The 21,449-nt window shown below is 39.7% G+C and overlaps 1 protein-coding gene across 2 annotated transcripts in view; it reads right to left on the reverse strand.

The window, feature by feature from the left end:
- Window positions 1-21,449, reverse strand: part of tmem132e (transmembrane protein 132E) — a 431,641-nt gene that overhangs the window by 93,122 nt on the left and 317,070 nt on the right. The gene's annotated exons all lie outside the window — the stretch shown is intronic.

Here is a 21,449-nt window from a genome sequence, read left to right on the forward strand (position 1 = left end):
ATAAGCTGATTAGGAAGCTCATAAAGACTGACAGGAGGAGGAAATGTTTGCTTTGAAAAATGCGACTTTAATATTTTGTAGACTGGGAGTGGCTGCATTAGGTTAGGTATTCTCAGGAATATGAGAGGGCTGCATTTCTCATGAAAAAATATATTTCCTATGTATGTTTTATTTAGAATGAAGGTGAAAAAAGTGGCGTAGGCTTAAAGTGTAGTGGCTTGACAGACGACCTAAAGGTACGGTCTATAGAATATATAAAGGATGATCAATAAATAAAAGAAAATGAAAATGTGGCAGTAATTGGGCTCAGCCATGTGACAATTTGACAAGTTTGACAGGTGACCGAGTTTTTGAAATGCAGTGCAGAGATACTTGCTGTAATGAGCACTTAACACAAATGACAGAAAAAACCTGCCTAACACTTGAAAAAGTGTTTTTTCCCGCACTGTAAGTCCCCACAATCTCTATTCTGTGTTCCTATGACAATTCCAGCACCCAAGACAGCTCCACTAACTCCAACATGAGCACATACCCTCAGTAAAAACGAAAAAAAAAAAAAATAAAAAGCTCATGCAACACGCTCATTATGGCCCTGAGACAAGAGAGGTGTCAATGTCAATACGAGGGCTGCACAATGTCGTCAGTCACAAAGACCAGAGGAGAAACTGCTGCAGATGCTGACTTGGCAGAGTGATGCTCGATGCTGCAAAAAAACCCAAATGCTCATTATCGGAGTCGGATGAAAGAACGCCTCCTTAAACAATAAAGAGAGTGGTCAGGCCATGCAAGAGGGCTTGGCCAACAGAGACTTCATCAGCAGACTGAGTAATTCAGTCATTTCTGACTGAAATAAAAGTCAACAATGTGCAACTCAGTATGGCCCAGCAGTCAGAATTCTGCCTAATCTGAAAATTCACTGGAGGAGAAAAAAAGAGGAAAGCAGGAAAATAATTTAGTTGTTTTGATGGGAGATGATTCTGGAGGGACTTACCTAACTACCAACATAATAAAACTCCATTTAGATGTGGGTAGTGTTTTGATCTATGAAATAATTACAAAAAAACGTGATCTCTATAAAAAACAATTTTTAAATAAATTACGGGGCTCTGTTAGGGGGATGTCCTGTCTTTCCTTAGTGATGTCGGTTGCGGCTGAAAAGATCTGGATGATTACAGCGTCAGGGAGAGGGTTAAAGCTCAGTCGTGCCCCTACTTGCGTTGGCTGGATTGCAGCGTCTTACTTCAAAACTCAGTTACTTAAAACCGAGTCTGTTTGTCTCTGCTGCAGATGAAAGGGATGCTGTGGTTCCTGCTGTGGGTTTCCCATTAAAAGGGTTGAAGGGCTTTACAAAGTCTTCCTCTGGAAATTCCACGCCGCTATGCAATCTGTGCAAGTCGACCATGAGCAGCGTGGGCAATCATCTGCAGCATCTGTCACCACTGATTTTCAGCCTCCGATTTGGGAGCAATTGTGTATTTTCACACTTAATCGGCAATTGCAAATGAGGGAAGAGGAGACAAAGGCACTCATTTTAACCTGTGACTGTTCAGCATATTCAAATTCATTCACACTGCCAAGTGCGAAAAAAAAAGTGATTGCAGTGGAATATTTCAACTGTTATGACATAATTCACGGCCTAGCCCGGCCTGCTGCAGTGTCCTCTTCAATGCAGAACAATGTCAAAAACAAACAAAATGCTGTTTTAATAACGGCTGATATTTGTCTGCCGTTGCTTCAAGCTGTTATGTTTAGGCAGCCTGAAAGTTAAATGGATTGGACATAAACCTGCTAAATTCAACCCTGGAGGGAGGCATCTGAGGTGTGATTGCAGTTGGACCACTTGCTAGAAAAAAACTTAGAATTGCACATTTAATTAAGCTGATTGAGTAGATTGTATTGATGTCCGACTTTCTTTTAATTCATTAAAAGTAGAAGGCATTTAGTTCTGGTTGCACTGCAATGGAAAATGAACTACAAATAGAAGGGACCCCCCCCCTACCTAGAACTGGTTTCATGCATGTCCACCAAAATTTATGGGCCCAAAGTTTGAACCCCTTCTATGAATCATACAATCTGACATTTGGTTGTCAAAACCCAATGAAAACGATGTTGGTGCTAAAAAGGCAGAATTGTCCCTTCACTGGTAATGGAAAATGGGTAAACGCCATGATCCTCTGTGCTCTGTTTCACAATTTTATGGCAGATTTTCTAGATTTGCATCACGATTTAACAAGTTTTGCATCATCTCTTAAAGGCCAGTTAGCTAGTTTTTCTGGAAAACCAACCAACCAACTCTTACTACCATGACTGATTGTTGCTGAAAACCAACGTTTTTCCCCAAATAAACTGATTTTCTTTTCATTGTGTTTCCAAACTGCGAAAAGTTCCTATAATCCAATGTGACATCTTCACATGCATGAATGTTGTGACGGATTATCAATGTTCAAAGTTACCCCTGTCTATTAACTTTTTTGTCAAGTAACTGATTCACCGATTCATTCAGAGTTTGTACACACACTTCTAAAGCCTCAAGCCAAGATAACCCTAATGACAGGTTTCTTCATAAATCTCCCTCTAGAGCCACAGAAGACACGCAGCTGTGTTTCTTACTTCAATAGAGAATAGTAATCTTCATGAATAAACTCATCTTTATGCATAAAGGTGTCAGAGGGCTTTAGTGTGCGGTAGAAGATAACATCAAAGCAGATCTTCAGATTTACTTGCATTATTAGAGCAGTTATGAAGGGCTAGTGAACCCGTCACTAGGCACCAACTTACTGCAGATGGCATCAGTGGATTGGAGTCAAAAGGCATTATCCATACATATTGTATGAACTGCATTCACTGCATTAACGTCGTCTAATATAATGTATAGATCAAACCCAAGGCAAAAATGGATTGCCACTGCTTTCAATGCCAAAAATTCTCACTTCCTGCATTACAAATAAATCTGGTCTGGCTTTTCAGTGTTCCAGTAGCACAGCAGCGCCAGAAGGGAACACATGCTGAACAAAAACTGCGACACATAACCTAAAGTAATACCCCTTTCCCCCCTTTTGTGCCCCTTTCTTTCAGCCACATACACATGCACACAGGAGGCACATGCATTGTGTGCAATATGGAGGTGACAGCAATGGCTGGGAACTGTCCTTTTGGAGGACAATTATTCTAAGTAGTTTTCCCATCAGCCACAGCCATGAGCAGAAGACCCTTGGGTGAGGCAGAACCTTTCTGAGGAGGCAATCGGGAAAATAGCCACTGTCCAATTTATTTGATAAGGCAAGTGGAGCTCAGACCTGCCAACAGATGCAGAGGGTAAGAAAATTGGGGCCGTGCTGCAACCTAGTTGCTGACATTTTCAGAGTTCAAATCACTATGCATACATAGTGTTTATAGTAATATTTCAGCCAGAGTTCAGTGGAAATATTCAAAGTTCAGGGTGGAATGGAACACCGTTAGCTTTCAGTGTGTGCTGCGCTGACTTGGAGATCAAGCAAAATGTATGGGTTACTACTACTCATTGGAGCATGAGATAGTGAGGCTGCCGCTCCTGTGCAGCTGTGATTACAACATAACGAAAGTGAGCAACTGAGCTTCCCTTCAAGGTACCAAGAATAGGAGATTAAATTCAAATATCTTTTCAAGCGGGGGGTGGTGTCAGTGCTCCTGATGGTCTCAGCTTTTCCCCCGAGGAACTCCTATTTCAAATTGGACAGCTCCGAGTAAAACTAGCTCTCTCTGGGGATCCTCACCCACACAGAAGCCAGCGTAAAAGAAATGTCATCCCTCTCTGGGGGTACACACACTAACCCAGTAACAGAAATGATTCCTCCACAAGAAGAAGGAAAAAAAATCACAAAGGATTGTCAACAGCATCTTGAACTGCAGCTGCTACAGTGTGTAGACACGAATCACGTGCCGCGCTGGGCTCCAAGCGCTGGATGAGGCACCAAAACAGTCAAATCATCATCACTTATAATAATGATCAATCATAATAATCACAAAGCCTGATTATTTATATTTAGCGTGAAGCACAACTACAACAGGCATCATTAGACCATCGTTGGCAATGCGAGATTTAGAATTCTGGTACACCCTCATCAGCCTCTCTATGCATGGCTTGCTGTCCGCTATCATGACACAAACACACAAGATCCATCTATAAGAGCTAGCAGTGAGTCTCACTATGAGTGTAATCCAGGTCTGACAAAACAGGAGGTGAAGTCACTGCCTGAAGGTATTTGGATTCTTTCTTCTTAGTTTATTAAATACCTGCAACTTCACAGAGGCAACTAACAGCAGCACGATCAATATGAGCTTGAGCAAAACAGGAATGTGTATGCTATTTGCTGCATGGAGAAGTGCACCAAAAAGGCTAGAGATGGTCATAACATCTAGTCATATACAGCACTGGAATAATCATACTGTAAACATTAAACCAGGTAAAGAAAACAATGATGTATATGCCAAATTTTACCCAGACATCCAGATATGATGTCACAGACATTATTTTATGATTTGTAAAAGAAAAACAAAGTGGTGTGTATTATTTCAAACATACATGGTGTACAATTATAAGTATACATTTTAAGACACTTTCTGAAAAATCTGGGGATAGTACTGACTTTAGAGAAGGACCCGAGAGTCATAAAAACTGTTACGCATTTTTATATGTTTAGAGTCCATTAATTACATCGGACATCCTTGACATACTGATGTACGGTTACTATTTTTGAATGCCTGCAAAGAAACCCCCACACTCTAAAAGTGTGCCGTCTCTGACAGTTACTGTTTTTAAAGTCACACTAAAGGACGTCCAGCATGAAAAGTTAACTACCTGTAATTTGGACCAACTTAGGCCATTCAGAATGTTAAATGTCTCTTCAACTGAATGAGGCTACTTGGATGTGATGAACAGTGGACTGTGGCTGCATTCTCAATGAGTGTAATGTCCCAAAGATGTCCTCAAATGTTCTGGACCGTAAAGGTCGTGAGTTATCAGTCTGTGAGACTGAGAATTGTTTGTCTGTTCTACGTTAGCCGATGCCATCTCTAAAGTACAAGTTGATACAGCTGACAGTAACGTAATCAGAGGATCCTGTGATGATGAAGATGAGGACGCAAACTAATAAAAAAGGATACACGATGTGACTGCTGAGGCTCGGGGAGCACAGTAAACCCCTTAAAAATTGGACTTTTACAATTTCTACATACTTGTAGCAATTTGCAGTTGTTGAAGAATTGAACTACATCAAAGAATAAAACTGTCCAGAGGCTTGTAGGACTTCATCTTATCCAGGTCACCAGGGTTAAATCTGGGTTTTCTGTATGAAGGTGGCTTACTTGTCACAGAGGTATAAAGCCATGGCAACTTAAGCTGTGAAGGTTGAGAAAGACGTATGAAATTACCGCCTACTGTACCAATCAATTCTTCAGGAAAAAAAGTATCAATAGAATCAAGACATTTTTCAACGTCTTTGCATTTTGCTGATGATCAGTAAGACTATACTATCTTATAAATTATTTTTCAGAGTGTTAAACACCACCGAGGGTATAGCTGAAAGGATACAAATTAAAACTGTCATTTAAACTTTAATTACATTAAAAATGATGATGATGCATCAGATTCTCATTATCTTAATGACACAGATGTGAAATTGATAGGTCTGTTAATGTACACTGGGCTATACTATATATAATCATACAGGATGGCAGAAGGAAGCTAGTGTTAACTTATCCAGTTGATAACCAGCTTCATGCGAAGGCTTGGTGGCTGATTGCTTTCAGTGAGTCCAGATAACAGAAAGACACCCTGGGTAAGGTGACCTCACTTTGTAGTACAGGCCTCAAGACAAACAAAAAACAGACCAAGAACAAGCAGCACAGGTTCTTGGAGGACCTGCTGCTCAACCAGCAGCGAAGCTCAACCACTTCTGGTTCACACAGAAATATGCAAACTGCTTTCATGTGCCTCTCCTACAATCGATTTTCAAAACACCTTCAGTAATCCGAGGCAAACACAACTCCTCTGACATATTGCTGGCAGCAGCCCTCTGAATGATGTCAATTATCCTGCAACAAATGACAGCAATACACCTGAGAACAGCTCTGAGCTATCCGACATTGCCTTACCTTGCAGATCTCGCTCTTTCAAATGCAAATCTGCCTTTATTTTCACTAGGCACAGGAATTCCTCCCTGTACACCCACAGTATATCAAATTGGTAGACAGAGAGAAAGACATCCCCGAAGAAAGACACATGAATATGCGGCCTAATGTAGCCAATAATACGCCCAAGATGGAAAGAGACTCCACCTGAACATCTCTGAAAAGCCTTTGAGCTTATGCAGAAATGTTTGCATTCTGAAAAAGACTGAAGTGGGGGAATGCTAAAGGAGATGAACGAACCCTCTAGACATCTTTCAACATGGAATTTAAATGAAAATGGGAAATACAATGTTACTCAGAAATCACATGCCCATGTAGCTGATATTATCTGCCAGAAAGTAGATGCAGTCCAGGTAGACCTTTCAAAATTTTGGACATTTCTTGTCTGTTCCATGGCATCCTCAAGACTGCATACAGGTCTTAGAGCCTACTGAAAGCAAAGCCTTGTGTGTCTTCTATGACTTTGACCAAGCACTGACCTCCAACTAGCCCTCACCGCATCTATTTGGACTTTTCATTACGCCAAAGAATTTCATATAGCCATGGGACCAAAATGTCATTCAGTTTCCCCAATGCACTAACACGACCACGTTCCTAATCCTGACCGTAAATCCTTCCTCCGTATTTTTAAACCAAAAGCTGTGGATGATATTGTTATTTTTTCTGCTTCAGCCAAAATCTGAGTTTCAGAAAAACTGATGAGCAGCAAATATAATCCCTGGGTTTTGCAATATGAAGTCAGCCATGTGAAAAGATCCCGGCGTGTTATTTGTTATTCAAGATCACAACCCGTGTCTGACCTTGACAGAATATCCACAGGTTTTTGCTTCTTTTCTTTTGGTCAAAGCTTGCAGTGGCTGCCCCTGTAGAACGCACTCCTGATCAGGCGGTTTAATCAGGTTTGCCATTTATTCAGTTCAAACGCATCCCTAAAGGAGCACAAAGATTTGGGAAATTGATTGAGGCAAATGTAAGCCGAGGTGTGGAGCAGATGAAAAGTACCCTGCGGCATTTTAGAGAGATGATTCAGAATACCTGAAAAATCAAAAGAGAGAGAGAAAAAAAATGAACCAAACAACTGACAACACTGTGCGAAACAGTGTTTTATCCCATATTTCCACATGCAGCTCCTGTATGTGATTAGAAACCAGCTGGCGTATCCATTTTTACAGGCTGCTGTCAGAACCATCTTTGCTCTTCTTTCTATCAGATAATATGCAAATTTCAAATTGAAATAATAAGTTGGTCAGCAATCTGACTCCACCCAGGCTTCACTAGTTCTCAGTGAACGTGGCCTTTGCATTTAAAATGATATGTTTCAATAATACTTTTATGCTGTCTCTGAAGGGCAAGTGGCACAGAGATGATGTGATTGATATATATATATATATATATATATATATATATATATATATATATATATATATATATATATATATGTGTGTGTGTACTTAAGTCCCTTTTGCTATAAGGCTGTGAAAAGCGGTATGACCATGCTAGCAGAAGCTCGTATCAAAGAAATCTTGAGGCGTGTCTTGCTAAGGCCAGAGAATGGTACATTTTAAAGACTTGTAAAAATCATATTTTAGATAAATACCTCTTATGGCTCACTAGAATAAATATAGGATGCAACCTCCTTGTAACTACGAAAAACATGTGGCTGTCTGCCTTGGATTGACTGCAATCACTCTCAGAGAGAGTGGTAAAGATTTACAAATAACTGCTAACTAATTTCTACATGCTAGACAGATTTCCAACATCAGTCTGAGTCAGTCTGCACCAGTGAGGATTTGCAGTATTGGACACCAACTGGTTTTATTCTGAGAATCATCCAATATAAAAGCAAAATTGTTTTTTTTGCAATTACATTGCTGAATTTAATTGGTTAATGTGAATTTCTTTCTGCAGACAGCAGCAGACTTTTGCCAGTTTATCACAGTTATTCACAGTGTTATCACAAACAGATTGCATGGAATTGCCAACTTGACCCCACTCAGTCACAAACTCGTAGCAGACTGACTCCATCATAATGCTGTTTTATCACCATTCTGATGCACAAATGTTGCTTTGAATATGTCAGGAAACTGCGTGTGGCCACAGACATGCTGCCTTTTTCGAAGCAACCATTTCAAAAGTGACAAGACTCCACTTTCATTTCACACGGTCACAATAAATTTGGTCATGCCGCGATCTCCAACCACGCCTCTTATATACGGCTTCTTTACACACAGTAAAAAAGAGGCATGTCAATATAATATTTTCATATTATTCATGCGGAGGTTCTTGTGTATAAAGGTTTGGGCAATCGGCTATATCGTGTATTTCTTCAGTTACTTTAATCGACTGAAAGTTTCAGACTGAATATGACTCCCATGTTTCACTGAAAAAAGTCAAAGAGAAAATAAACAACAACCAAAGAAGCAGTTTAAAAAAAAACAAAAAAAACAATTCATTTGTATCAAGGGCAATAAACCTTTTAACGTTTGTACTGTTCAATCATGATTCTGTTCACATTCAGCTGAACAAGAAAAGAACAATAAAACCCATTTTTATAGTCAAAGAGCATCCTGTCAAGCCCTTATCGCAAACCTTTACAAGCCCATTCTGCTACCAGCTCTGTTTACTCCAGCTCTAACGACTCAGTGAAATTAGCTAATATTTAAGCTGTGTGTTGTATTTAAATGTACCCAAACTGTCTGCTAATCAGCTGAAAGAAAATTACCTCCCTAATTAAAGTGTATTCAAAATGTTCACTTAGCCCAAAAAGGATATAATGATACAGACTTTTATGAAGTGGATAATAAAATTCGAGGAGGACAACATACACTTACTGCACATCCCAAGTAAATATATAATATATTTCATGTATAACCTAACACGTGCACATTAGAGGGAAAGAAAAGTTATTTTGCATGTAGATGGCTGGCTATAAAAGACCACCTCTACTGCAGCTGCTGAGAAATTAGTTTTATGGATTGTTGGAAGGTTAGAAACAATCTATAACTTCTAACTTCTAAAGTTAATTAGGGACAAAGTAGTTCTCACATACAGTATACAGGTTGTTTTGGATGAGTCCCTTTGGGTATCTCATTAGAATGCAAATAGTGTGATTGTGTACCACTATCTCTAAAGAAAGGGAAGATACTTTTCCTCTTCTATGCATTGCATTATCAGGATTCATGCATAATGAATCAAATTATCTAGATCACAGTGAGATTTTTGCTGTGAAGACATGCAGAAGATTTATGCCACAAAAGCCTTTAGCACCTCAACAGACAGGGCTCCAGGTGTAATTTTATTTTTTAATAAATAAACTCAATTTTTAACAATTTTACTCTTACACACGAGCAGCTGCTTTCAACAAACAAGCTTTCACTACCGCTGGCAGTTCTCCAATACAACCACAGCCAGGCCTGCTAACATAGTTGGGTCTTATTGCCTTGCTCAAGGGAAAGCTCATTCAGTCCTCTCCAATAATTCTGGACTTAAACCCATTTCTCTTTATGTTACCTTCACCTCACTGCTCAGAGAAGTTAATAAGGAGACGCTGGTATAAACAACAAGATGAATGAACCTTAAATGAACTGACTGTATCCAAGATGCTCTGCATTAAAAACAAATAAATAGTGACATATTCCAGTATCTACAGTATTTCATAAGAAGGAACTTGTTAGTTGAAATCCCATCAACTTAAAGTTCTGATGCTAGAGCTAAATATATATAATAACTACTGTTTTGTTACTGTGTGTATATGTACCATAAGCTTTATTAAATAGTACTGTTGGTTGTTTTATTAACCATTATGCAGATGTGCTAAGAGTTCCTACTATAATCTGGAACAATGTATTATTCTTAAATGTACTAAAGTACTGCAGATCTAGAACAAAGAACGCGGCATTGGTCTTGCTGAAGAGTTTCCGCATCACTCTACAAATACAGCTTCTTTGTTATATTTGATATCACCTTTTGTTGCCATTTCTTATACCAAGTTGTTGTTACCCTCACGAATCATGGCGCCCACCATACTGCATGGGTTTGTCTCTTGGTTTTTGTAACCTGGTGCGTGCGGTGGTCTGTTCCATTATTTGAATGATATCATTTGAGTGTTTTTCTTCAGAAAATGTTCCATTTTGACTTCTAATACTACTACACCAACAACGACACTATCACTCAGGAAACGTGCATTGAGTCCAATATAAATGGTGACAGGGTTGTGGTTACATCAGAGTTGTTGGACCACACAACCAGTGTGCCGGCTGTGCAGTTAATGAGGCAGGATGACTGACTGCAACATGATTTTTCCCAGATAACTGATGAATTATGAACATAATTAGACTTAGGTGTAAGGAATACAGTGTCTTGCTGTAATGTTTTTGGGGTTTTTTTTAGCATTAGTATTAACCGTCCTGTGTCTATTCACGGTCATGCATTTTTAGACGGTCCTATTATAAACATTGATAAGAACAAAATAGATAAAAGTAGATGCATATTATTTCTTTAGAATGCTATAAGGAAACCATAAAAATTTGCCATACAGCCAGTCTCTGACAGGCATGTCTTTCTAACCTGTATTGCTCTGGGGGTTTCTCTTTGTCTTTACTGAATGTTGGAAGTGGATTCTCCATTGACCTTTTGCTCCCTCCACCTTCTGGCAGTGTAGGAAAAAAACCCTGATAAATTTAGCTCAGTTTGCAGTTTAAGAAGAGCACCATTTTCCCTGCTGGTGTAAATCAATCTCTCTTTCTCTGTCACGATCTAAAAGCACTCCAGAGAAATTTCCACAAAACCTGACCTGGAAGCAAAAAAAGCATAAAATTCAGGGTGAATGCTATCAATCTACCGGAGGATGAACACGTGTTTCTGATAATTACACAAAGGTCTTAGCCTAAAAGCTGCTATTGATTTACTGATTCTAAAATCCTATATGTAGCATACGTATATCGTTTCTGCTTCCATATAAGCTTCCATGTAATCCAAGTGTTCCCCCTCACTATCTCATACGGCTATTGTATGAGTAAAATATTTTTGTAGCCGTTATTGAAGGTTGAGGACGTGTGGGGGCTGTTTCCCTGTGGCAGTTAAAGCTGATGAAAATTGTATTATTTTTGTGTGCAGTTTATATAACTTCTCCATCCATCTTTGTGTGCACTCTCATTTCTTTGCCCTTTTACCAAAGAGCAGAAACAGAGATGCCAGATTAATTTCAAGAAGATTCTCCATAAATGTCAGGTTGAGCACTTTTGAAAATCGATGAAATATCACTTTCTCTCCTTTGAATACTGAATACTGTCAAGTATGAAGAATAACAATGGAGAGCTTGGTGTTGAAGAACAAATATTGCCTTTGGTTCTGGAGTTTTTCATGGAAAAAAAAAGCAGAAACAGCTTTAAACTTTGACGCAGGCATGGACGCAGACCCCGCCTGTTCACATGCTTATTTTTAGTCACAACCATAGTTACTTTTACTCTCCATTTACCTTCACTGTCTCGCTTCAGTAAACAGCCAATTCCAACTTGCAAGTGTTTAATTAAACCATTATACACCTGAAAGTGTCTTCATGTTATAAGTACAATAGTTAGTACAGGTGACCAAACTGCTACAACGTGCCATTTGAAATCAGTTGTACTGAAATGACATTGCTTTTTGTTTGTAGTCCTCAATAAATCTCTCGTACTACACCAATGTGCCATGCAAACAAAAAATGAACCAATATTTGAATAACATATTCATGTTATTAACATAGTCAATGTTTTTTGTGCAGAGAAGTCAGCATTTTGTTTGGACCCACTGTTTCATTTGTTACTACTTGGCTTCTAGTGGTAACAGTTACCTGAGTGACTCAAATCCAAAGTATAAGACCAAAAGACAGAGTAACCACAGTATTTTAGATGTTTCTTTCTTTTTTGTTAGTGGTATTGTGACCTGATAGTCCATGAATGTAAGGGGACTGTCTAATGACTGGCAATGTCCTTGCTAGTCTAACCAGCCAATCACTTTGCTGATTCACATGACATGGTGAAGAATAACGAATAAAGGTGATTTAATAAAGATGGCCTCACATTTAGTGTCAACAGTTGTTGCTGTCACACAGACTCGTCTGACTACTTCAGAAATTGCTGATGTTCTGGGATTTGCCCACACAAGCATCTCTAGGGTTTACAGAGAATGGTACAAAAAATAGAAAATATTTAGTAATAGACAGAAAGGCAAACATAATATAATGTTATGCAGAAGAGCATCTGTGAACACATCAAAGCTTGAAGCAGAAGACCACACCCGGTGCCTCAGGAAACTGAGGGTACTATTCACAGGAGCTCACTAAAATTGGACAACAGATGCATGGAAAAATGTTTGTTATATGGAAGCCCGTTTCTGCCACTAAAAAAAAAGTATCCATAACTCGAAATGTTAAGTTATCTTTCTCGAAATTTTGAGTTATTTTCTCGAAATTTCAACTTATTAACTTGAAATTTTGAGAAAAGTAACTTGCAAATTCCGAGTTAGTGCTGCCAATCAGTAATCTACGTGAATGACGTCATTTTCTTGTTACCAAGAAAGATATGGCACAGAGGAATGTGCACTCACATCATTTTATAGCAAGAAACTGGCGCTTTCGAGAGTACGTTTGCTGATAGTAACGCCATGTGATTGAGCTAATAATGCAAGGATTTCATCATTTGTGAAGCCACACTGAAAATACTCAGCAATTGCATTGCATTCATGACTGGCTGTAATACTGGCAGCTTAGCTTAGCTGTAGCATTTGTACCTGAGGGCTTCAGCTTCCAGGTAACAAGGAAATGATGTTATTCATGTAGATTACTGATTGGCAGCACTAACCCAAAATTTTGAATTAGTTTTCTCAAAATTTTGAGTTAATGTCGAATTATGGAGATATATATATATATATTTTTGTTTTAGTGGCAGAAACGGGCTTCCATACTGTTATGATGAGTGTTGATTTCTGCTGCAACATTTAGATGCTAGAGTCAGAATTTGTCATAAGCAATGCGAAAGCGTGGATCCTTTCTCCGTTGTATCAATGGTGCAGGCTGGTGTTTGTGTATTGTTGCTGGACACATCCATCCCTTTATGATCTTCTTCTGATGGCTGTTTCCAGCAGGAGAACACACCACAAAGTTTAAATTACTTGAAGTTGGTTTCTTGAACATGACAGTGTGTTCACTGTACTTAAATGACCTGCTCTGTCACCAATAGAGTCCAATAGAGGATCTTCATGATGTGGTGGAATGGGAGATTCTTATCATTGATGTGCAGCAATCATGTGCATATGGACCAAAATCTGTTTCCAGCACTTTGTTGAATCTATGCCATGAAGTCTTCCATGAAGGCAGTCTGGTACTACCAAGATGTACATAATGAAGTTGCCAGTAATCGTAGATTTGTTTTTATATTTTCAGTACTGAAGACTCAAAGTATCACCCAGAAGCCAAGACTTAAGTTTAACAATTTCAAGTCAGTGAGTCACAATCGTCTTCTGTTATAGCAAGACATGTTTTTAAGCCTCACAGATTAGACAAAAGACAGACTGAAGCCAAAAAGTTGGGACATTAGACTTGGTTTTTTAAAGCTTCTGTTATTCTTCCAATAAGTGAAGTTGAAAGAGATGAAACACCAAAGGACTCTGCTTGAAACCATGCCAAACCACCTAACCCCACAAACATAAACAAAAAGCCAGACAGTAGGACTATTCAAGCTTCCAGATAAAACAAATCACAGAAAAATTGCATTACTAACTTGCTTGGCATAAAACAGAGACTATTGTGTAGCAGACTGTCTGACCAGAGGGACTGATAAGAAAATGGGAAACCATGATACCTTTAAAATGTTCTGGTGGACTGAGATCAGCATAGCAGTTTTGGGAAGGACAATAACCTGACAAGAAATGCTGGTTGAGAAGCAGGAATTGATTTCCAAAGGGCTTTTAGTTTAAAAGCACCGGAAGAAATAGAGCCCATCTTGCAATGAGATCACACCCTCTCAGCATGTTGACTGTCTGTCCAATGAGTAATCACCCCTCATTAATACGTTATCACAGTCAGTACTTATGGTTGGACCACACCCATCTTTGAACTCTACTTTTATTTTGAACTACACAAATGTAAATATGTGTGACTACTTTAAACACGGTTATGAGGCTACGATAGGATGGAAGGACTGGTACCAGGACAGAAACCTCTTGCCTCACCTGCTCGTTTCCGCATAGTGCAAATAGGTAGGTTTAACCACCCAAATGGCAGTAACCGCTTTGACTGTATAAGTAAGTAAAGTTTATTTATATAGCACTTTTCCCAGACATATGTCACAAAGTGTTTCACAAGAAAGGTAACATAAGACAATACAGTCATAAATACATCATAAAAACTTGGTCTAATTAAAAGCTTTTTGAAATAAAAATGTCTTTAGCTGCTTTTTGAAGTTCTCCACCGAGTCCAGACACTGTAGAAATAACATCAGTCCCCTCGAGTTCTGAAACGAGTGTGGGGGACCACTAAAAGGTTTTGATTCGATGACCTCAGGTTACGAAAAGAGGTATGTATACGAATCAAATCAGCAATATAGGTAGGGGCCTGTCCCTGTAATGCTCTAAAGCAGGGGGGTCAAACTCCAGCCCTCGAGGGCTGGTGTCCTGCAGGGTTTAGATATCACCCTGGGTGAACACACCTGAATCAAATGATTAGCTCATTACCAGGCCTCTGGAGAACTATAGGACATGTTGATGAGGTAATTTAGCCATTTAAATCAGCTGTGTTGGATCAAGGACACATCTAAAACCTGCAGGACACCGGCCCTCGAGGCCTGGAGTTTGACCCCCCTGCTCTAAAGGTTAAAACTAGAATTTTAAAATGGAACCTAAACCTAATTGGTAGCCAGTGTAGTGACTTTAAAACAGGAGTCATATGAGCTCCCTGTTCAAGCCGGTCAGTAGCCTCACTGCAGAGTTTTGAACAACCTGTAGACGAGCTAGCCTTTTCTTGTGTAAACAACAAAGGCTATTACAGTAGTCAAGTCTTGTAGAGACAAAAGCATGGATTATCATCTCAAGTTCACTTGTTGACACGATGGATGGAAGTTTTGAAATACCAAAGAAACAATTCAAACAACCTGTTCAGTAGTTGTTGCAAAACTGGTGTCCTCAGGACCACATTTTGATTTTTGCCTAAAATAGTGGCCACAATAACATGACTCTCAATTATTATCAAAGCAATGCCTGAATTATTATCAGGTAGCCTGCTGTCAAAGTTGGGTCAGTCAGTTGGACACTACTTGAAAATATGGGGTGGCTGTGGCTCGGGAGGTGGAAAAGGTCATCTACTAATCAGAAGAGTTGGTGGTCCACTTCACAGACACTCAACCCCAAGTTTCGCCTTTCAGTTAGAAAGCACTTTTCTGTGTGTGTGTGTGTGTGTGTGTGTGTGTGTGTGTGTGTGTGTGTGTGAATGGGTGAATGAGACATGTTGTATTGAGAGCTTGAATGCTCAGTAGAAAAGCCCTGTATAGGAACAAAACCATTTAAAAGAGGCAAAAACACCAGAAAAGCAAGAAAAATGTTTCTGCCTGATAGTTTATTCTTTTATCTTGTGTTTTTTCGACTGTTCCCTTTAGGGGTCGCCAGAGTGGATCGTCTGCCTACATCTCATCCTATCCCTTCTGTCACACCAACCCTCTGCATTGTCCTCCTTCACTACATCCACAAAACGTCTCTGGCAACTCTACATTCAACATCCTGTGCCTCGTATCTATCCGCCTCTCCACATGTCCAAACTGTCTGAAGCTTGCTTCTCTGACTTTGTCTCGAAACTGCTCAACCTGAGCTGTCCCTCTGATTTATTCATTTCTAATCTTGTCCATTGTGGTCACTTCCAATGAAAATCTTAGCATCTTCAACTCCGACACCTCCAGTTCTTCCTCCTGTCTTTCTGTCAGCGCTACTGTCTGAAAACCATACATCATAGCAGCTCTCACTACCATCTTGTAAACCTTCCCTTTCACGCTTCCTGCTATCCTTCTGTCCCAAATCACCCCTGACACTTGTTTCCACCCGCTCCGCCCTGCCTGCACTCTCTTCTTACCTCTCCTGTGCAGTTTATTTTTTATTTTATTTTTTCTATCAATGCCATAAATCAGTGTTTTTTATTTGCTTTGGGAACACATGTCAAACGTCCTCCTGTGAACCAAACACAAAAAGCAGAGAGTGAAGAAAATAATCTCACGTCACATTGAGCATGTAATCATTCCAGTCCTACTGCTTCCACCTCTTCATGCCTGGCTGTAATACTCGCCGACCTGTCCTCGTGTCAACCCCACCTTAATGTATTTCCCCAGGCTCCATTTAAATCACTCCGCTCCAGTTCCCTCTATCCTCAGACTCTTCCCTTCACTCCCCTTTGTCTTCATCTTGTTCTCTCCCCTCTTCCTTTTCTGTCTCCTCACCCGGCTACTCTAATTGCCTTGCTTTGCCAAATGAGCCAGCCAATTGTGCCTCGAGTTAAAAGCTGATGAGGATCCTGCCCTATCCAGCCCTCCAACTCGTTGGGCTTGGGAAGCTAAATAAAGAGGAAAAAGATGAATAAAGCTTGCCGCTGAATGCAGATGTCATCTTCTCTGCAATGACAACTATTGCCTGCGACAGGCAGCATGCTGTCGTATTCCAGTATCCCATGAGAGTCAGGTTTCTGGCACCCACAGCTTTGCTGTTTTGAACCTCATGTCAATGTCATTTCATGGATCAACTGATGTGCATACTAGGTTAGTGATACCTCAGGGAAAAGGAAACTTTTTCTGTCTTGTACACAACTCAAATTTTTCTATAAACTCAGCTGTCTCTAACAGTATTGGGAACTTTACTGGGGGATAAACAGTGAACGCAGAAAGGAAAAGAAAATGACACAGCTGGCAATTTCAAAAGCTCTAAGCTGAAAGGCAAGGAAAATGTATGAAAGTTATAAAGACAATATTTGGCACATCCAGTTATAGGAAGCAATATAAAAACCCAGAGTTCAATAAAGGCTGTTTATTCATGCCTGCTCCTGCATCGCTGAGCTATTTGGTCTCGGTCTTGCTTGCTTGCTGGCAGAAACCAGAGAAAAATGTGCATCATGCTTCTATTAATTTACTGATTGAAAGATGTCCTCACATTTAGTGTCAACAAGTCTGATCTTGCCTATTTGCTATACCAACCAAATGTCCTCTTTCAACCACCTGCTTGCTATAGAACGAGGGTGAGCAATTAATCTACCCAAGGCCCACATGAAACTGGGAATCATGTGGAGGGCTGCGCCACTAAGCTGACCTCAGGTCTGCTCAATATTAATTTTATCTCTTTATAAGCTTATTGCTGCAGTCCCAGTGTCTCATGTTGGCCCTTGGGAAAATTAATGGCCCACCTCTGCCATAGAAATTCAATGAGGAAATTACATTGCTGCAAAGCTTCATGCATGAAGTAAATATTCTCCTATTGCAAAATCACAGTGAGGTCACCTGTTGCTTTGAGAAGTTCCCTTTTTAAAGCCTTGAGCCGAGCAAATTAGCCATCGTCGTCTGAAAAGCTGAGGACAATGCACACTCATATGATGGTGACCTATCCAGAACAGGCTTCGTCATCCTTTCTGAGGCTAATGGGGACCATAATTTACAGATTGAACAGTCATGATGTTTAAATAAGACTTGAAACCGGTTACTGAGATAAAAAAAACCAAGCAGTTTCTGAGATCATGCGTTAACAGAGCAGTGGGTTCATATTCTCATAGACTTCTATAGAACAATCAGAACAATAGGGGCCTGTTCTTTTTCTCTTAGCACTCTGTTGGTCATAACAAAAAAAGTAGGTTTCAGACACTGGTCTAATAATGCTGTCAGCATTATACTGTTAGCATAATGTTATTTTTATTCAGGTTAACAGAAAATCAGAAGATGTGACAGAAGGGGTGGGCGGTAGAAACGGTTTACGGTAGAAACGATATGAATTTGGCCAACGGTAGAGATTCGGTCCAACCCAATTTTGGTCCTACCGTGATAGTGCATGTTGATGATGTCATCAAGCTGCGCCTGTTTTGGTCGAACGCATCGGAGCAGCTGCAAGTGTCGCTACCCGATCCGTACCGGAAAACCCTACAGGTGGGGAGGAGGAGGAGGTGCTTATAAAGAAGACTGGTGCAACGTCGGTCATATGGACCTGGTTTGGGTTTAAGCAGTCGGATGTTGAGCAGAAAAATGTCATCTGCAAATTATGCCGGGTGACAGCAATAGCAAAGAAAGGGAATACAAGCAATTTGTTTTATCATCTTAAAACGACGCACGTTTTGCAACATGAGGAAAGCTGCGCCTTCCATAAACGCCCAGTCAGTCCAGTGGAACGAGAAAAAAGCGGCCCTACAACTAACCCCACACACCAGCGGATTGATATTTTCCAAGCCTTTTCCAGAGGCACTCCGTATGAGAATACGAATCAGCGATGGATATCACAAATGGCATTACTGTGTACTTGTGGTGCTGTTTCCTACAGTGGAGAAAAGCGGCTTTAAGAATATGATTAGGACACTCGATCCACGTTACGAGGTACCTGGCCGCAAACATTTTAGCCGAACTGAAATGCCCAAAGTGTAATTTAAAAAATAAAGTTTTGCACAATAAATGTTCTTAAAATGGCATTCTGTATGTTTTTGAAGTGTGTTTAACCCTGACCCTAACCAGCAGTCACCTGCAGGAGAGCATTCAGTTACAGTATGAAGTCCCTATACTCTGACATTAATCTCTCTCACTCTCTAGCACAAGCATCCTTAATTACAATTAAACAACTACAACATTCATCTAAAACTAGATTGTTATGACCATGTTTTTTATGTTTTCAGAAATTGTCTTGAAAACTATTACAGAGAAATATTAGCTAGTTAAGCTTGCAAAATTGTAGTTGGTCTTTTGGGGGCTACCTGAGTAATTTGAATACATTTGAAAAGTTCAGTAAATAAAGAAGGAAAATATATTTGCATTATTATTCAACGGCTTTCTTTTATCTCCATCAAATATCACTTATTATATTTCTTTCAGGATTTGTGTGCACGAATACCTTAAACCCAATACTGTTATATCTTGCACATACAAATGCTGCAGCTGTACCCGTGTTGTTTACACACTTTACCCTGCAGAGGTGTCTTCTTTTTATGGAGTCCTGCTGGTGCCATGCTTAAAGCTACAGAGTAGCTGCTGCGCGGGTGGCTATTGAACACAGACTACAAGAATTGGATGCACCTCGTGAGAACATTCGACCAACTTACACAAAGAAAATGTTTCTACAAATATTTCCCACCTGCCTCTGAGTTCAGATCAGTCATAGACGATCATTGGCTTATCGCTGATAGTGATCCAGCTCTCGAGTGAGGGTTTAAGGATCGTCCTACAATGATAAATGCTGTGTAAATAAAAATACACCCACTCCTTTCACACTGCTGTCTCCGTAGCCAATGTGAAATTCTAAATAAATGTTCATATGAGTCAGTTTATATATTTATATATCATGTTTACATGCATGTTACATGTCTTAGCAAAGACTGCATGGCCTGTTTTAAGAAAAAAACACATCCTTGCACCCTCAATTAGACATACAGTATCCACAATATATTTGCTGCCAGTTTTAAACTGACTTGGCAATATCTCAGTGTGCTGGCAGCAAAATGGTTGAGAAACCACCTCAGGGAGGTGAGCACAACAGGAAGCTTTCAAAAGAAGAAAAAAAAAAGAACTGTCTTATTCATCTCATGCTTTAAAGAAGCATAGCTATCCTGTATGTGTACTAGAGACTCAAGCATTGAAATTTATATTGATCTTTACATCTGACTCTGAGACAGACAAAATAGTTGAGTTGTTCCTTCAAAGCAAGGTAGAGTAGCTTTCATGTCTGATTCTGATAGGCCTAAAGTTTCACTTTAGAGCTGCATCAGTTACATGCTGTTTAGGGTTTGTTTTTTTAAATCCCTAAAATAATTTTTCAGTATTTTAGCTTTTTACGCTTGTATGGTGAATGTGGGCAGACTCAGCTTTCATTTCAGTTGCTCAACAAAAACACTGCATTAACCTTTAAAGATATCTTTGGATAAAATTAACATAATCAATCACAACTGTTAAACAACACTGTCATGAATCCTGAGTGGAAGTCTGCATGCTACCAACACCCTTTGTGACGATTTGCTATGTCTCTGGCTGTTTGTTTGTGTGCTGCTTTCTTTAGCCTTTCATTTGACTTCAGCAAATGAAAATCTCAATCAGGTTGAGACTGGTGTTTGACGCAGCCTCTGCAGAATATTCCACTTCTCAACCTTTTAGAAACTCCTGGGTTGCTTTGGAAGCATTAGAAGCTCTGTAGCTCTTTGTATGGTGAACCACCATGTAGTCAGTGTTGCCCTATTCTTTGCATAGACTGAACCTATTGCAAATGTTACCAATATACTGCCTCCGCCATGTTTTACAGTACATGAATGCTGCTCCAGTACTGTTTTCATGGAAAGGATCCTGTGATCATCCACCAGCGGTGACTTTTGTGAATGCCCAGGTCTTTTTGTGTTGTCAAGTTCACCAATGCATTTCTCTGGATATACTAAACTGCTGATTGGAGTCTTTACTAATGCTTTGTTTACGATAAATTTCTTGTATTATTCTGGTTTGTTTCACTTCCATCGAAAGATCTTTTGACTGCATGTTGTAGGTTTGCAGAAAGAGCTTCCAAATGCACCCCACCGCACACTTAAAATTACATCTAAACCTTTTACCTCATGAACAGGTTAAGAAATAACAAAGTGTACAAATCTCCATGAACTGTCTTCTAAGGTAATTGTACAATTACATTTTAGCAGCTGACAGTAGGGACTGTGGAGAATCGTCTGGTTTTCCTTAATGATGAAGGCAATTTTACAGTTGTGCCGTGTTAAAGAAATCTAACACTATTCATACTGTGTGTGCAGTTGTGTACATGATGTTCATGAAGCATAAAACAAGCCATAGCCTCTTTAACCTAAAGCTTGGCTTTCACAGAAGAAAAACAGTGTAAAACCAGGACTAACTCATTATTCATGTCCCTTGGTTTCTTGCTTAACAAAATTAATGTGAATATATTGCTACAGGACATGATTTATCTGGTGTCTGGTGAAACTGTAGTGTGTTTTCTGCCATGTGAGAAAGGAAAGACTGAAAATACTAGATGGATTAGAGGCGCGAGGAAGAGATGAGGGGAATGGTAGATAGCAGTGGAGAGAAGTGGAAATAAGAAGC

Source organism: Oreochromis aureus, linkage group 10, assembly GCF_013358895.1.
Source record: "Oreochromis aureus strain Israel breed Guangdong linkage group 10, ZZ_aureus, whole genome shotgun sequence".
Taxonomy (NCBI): domain Eukaryota; kingdom Metazoa; phylum Chordata; class Actinopteri; order Cichliformes; family Cichlidae; genus Oreochromis; species Oreochromis aureus.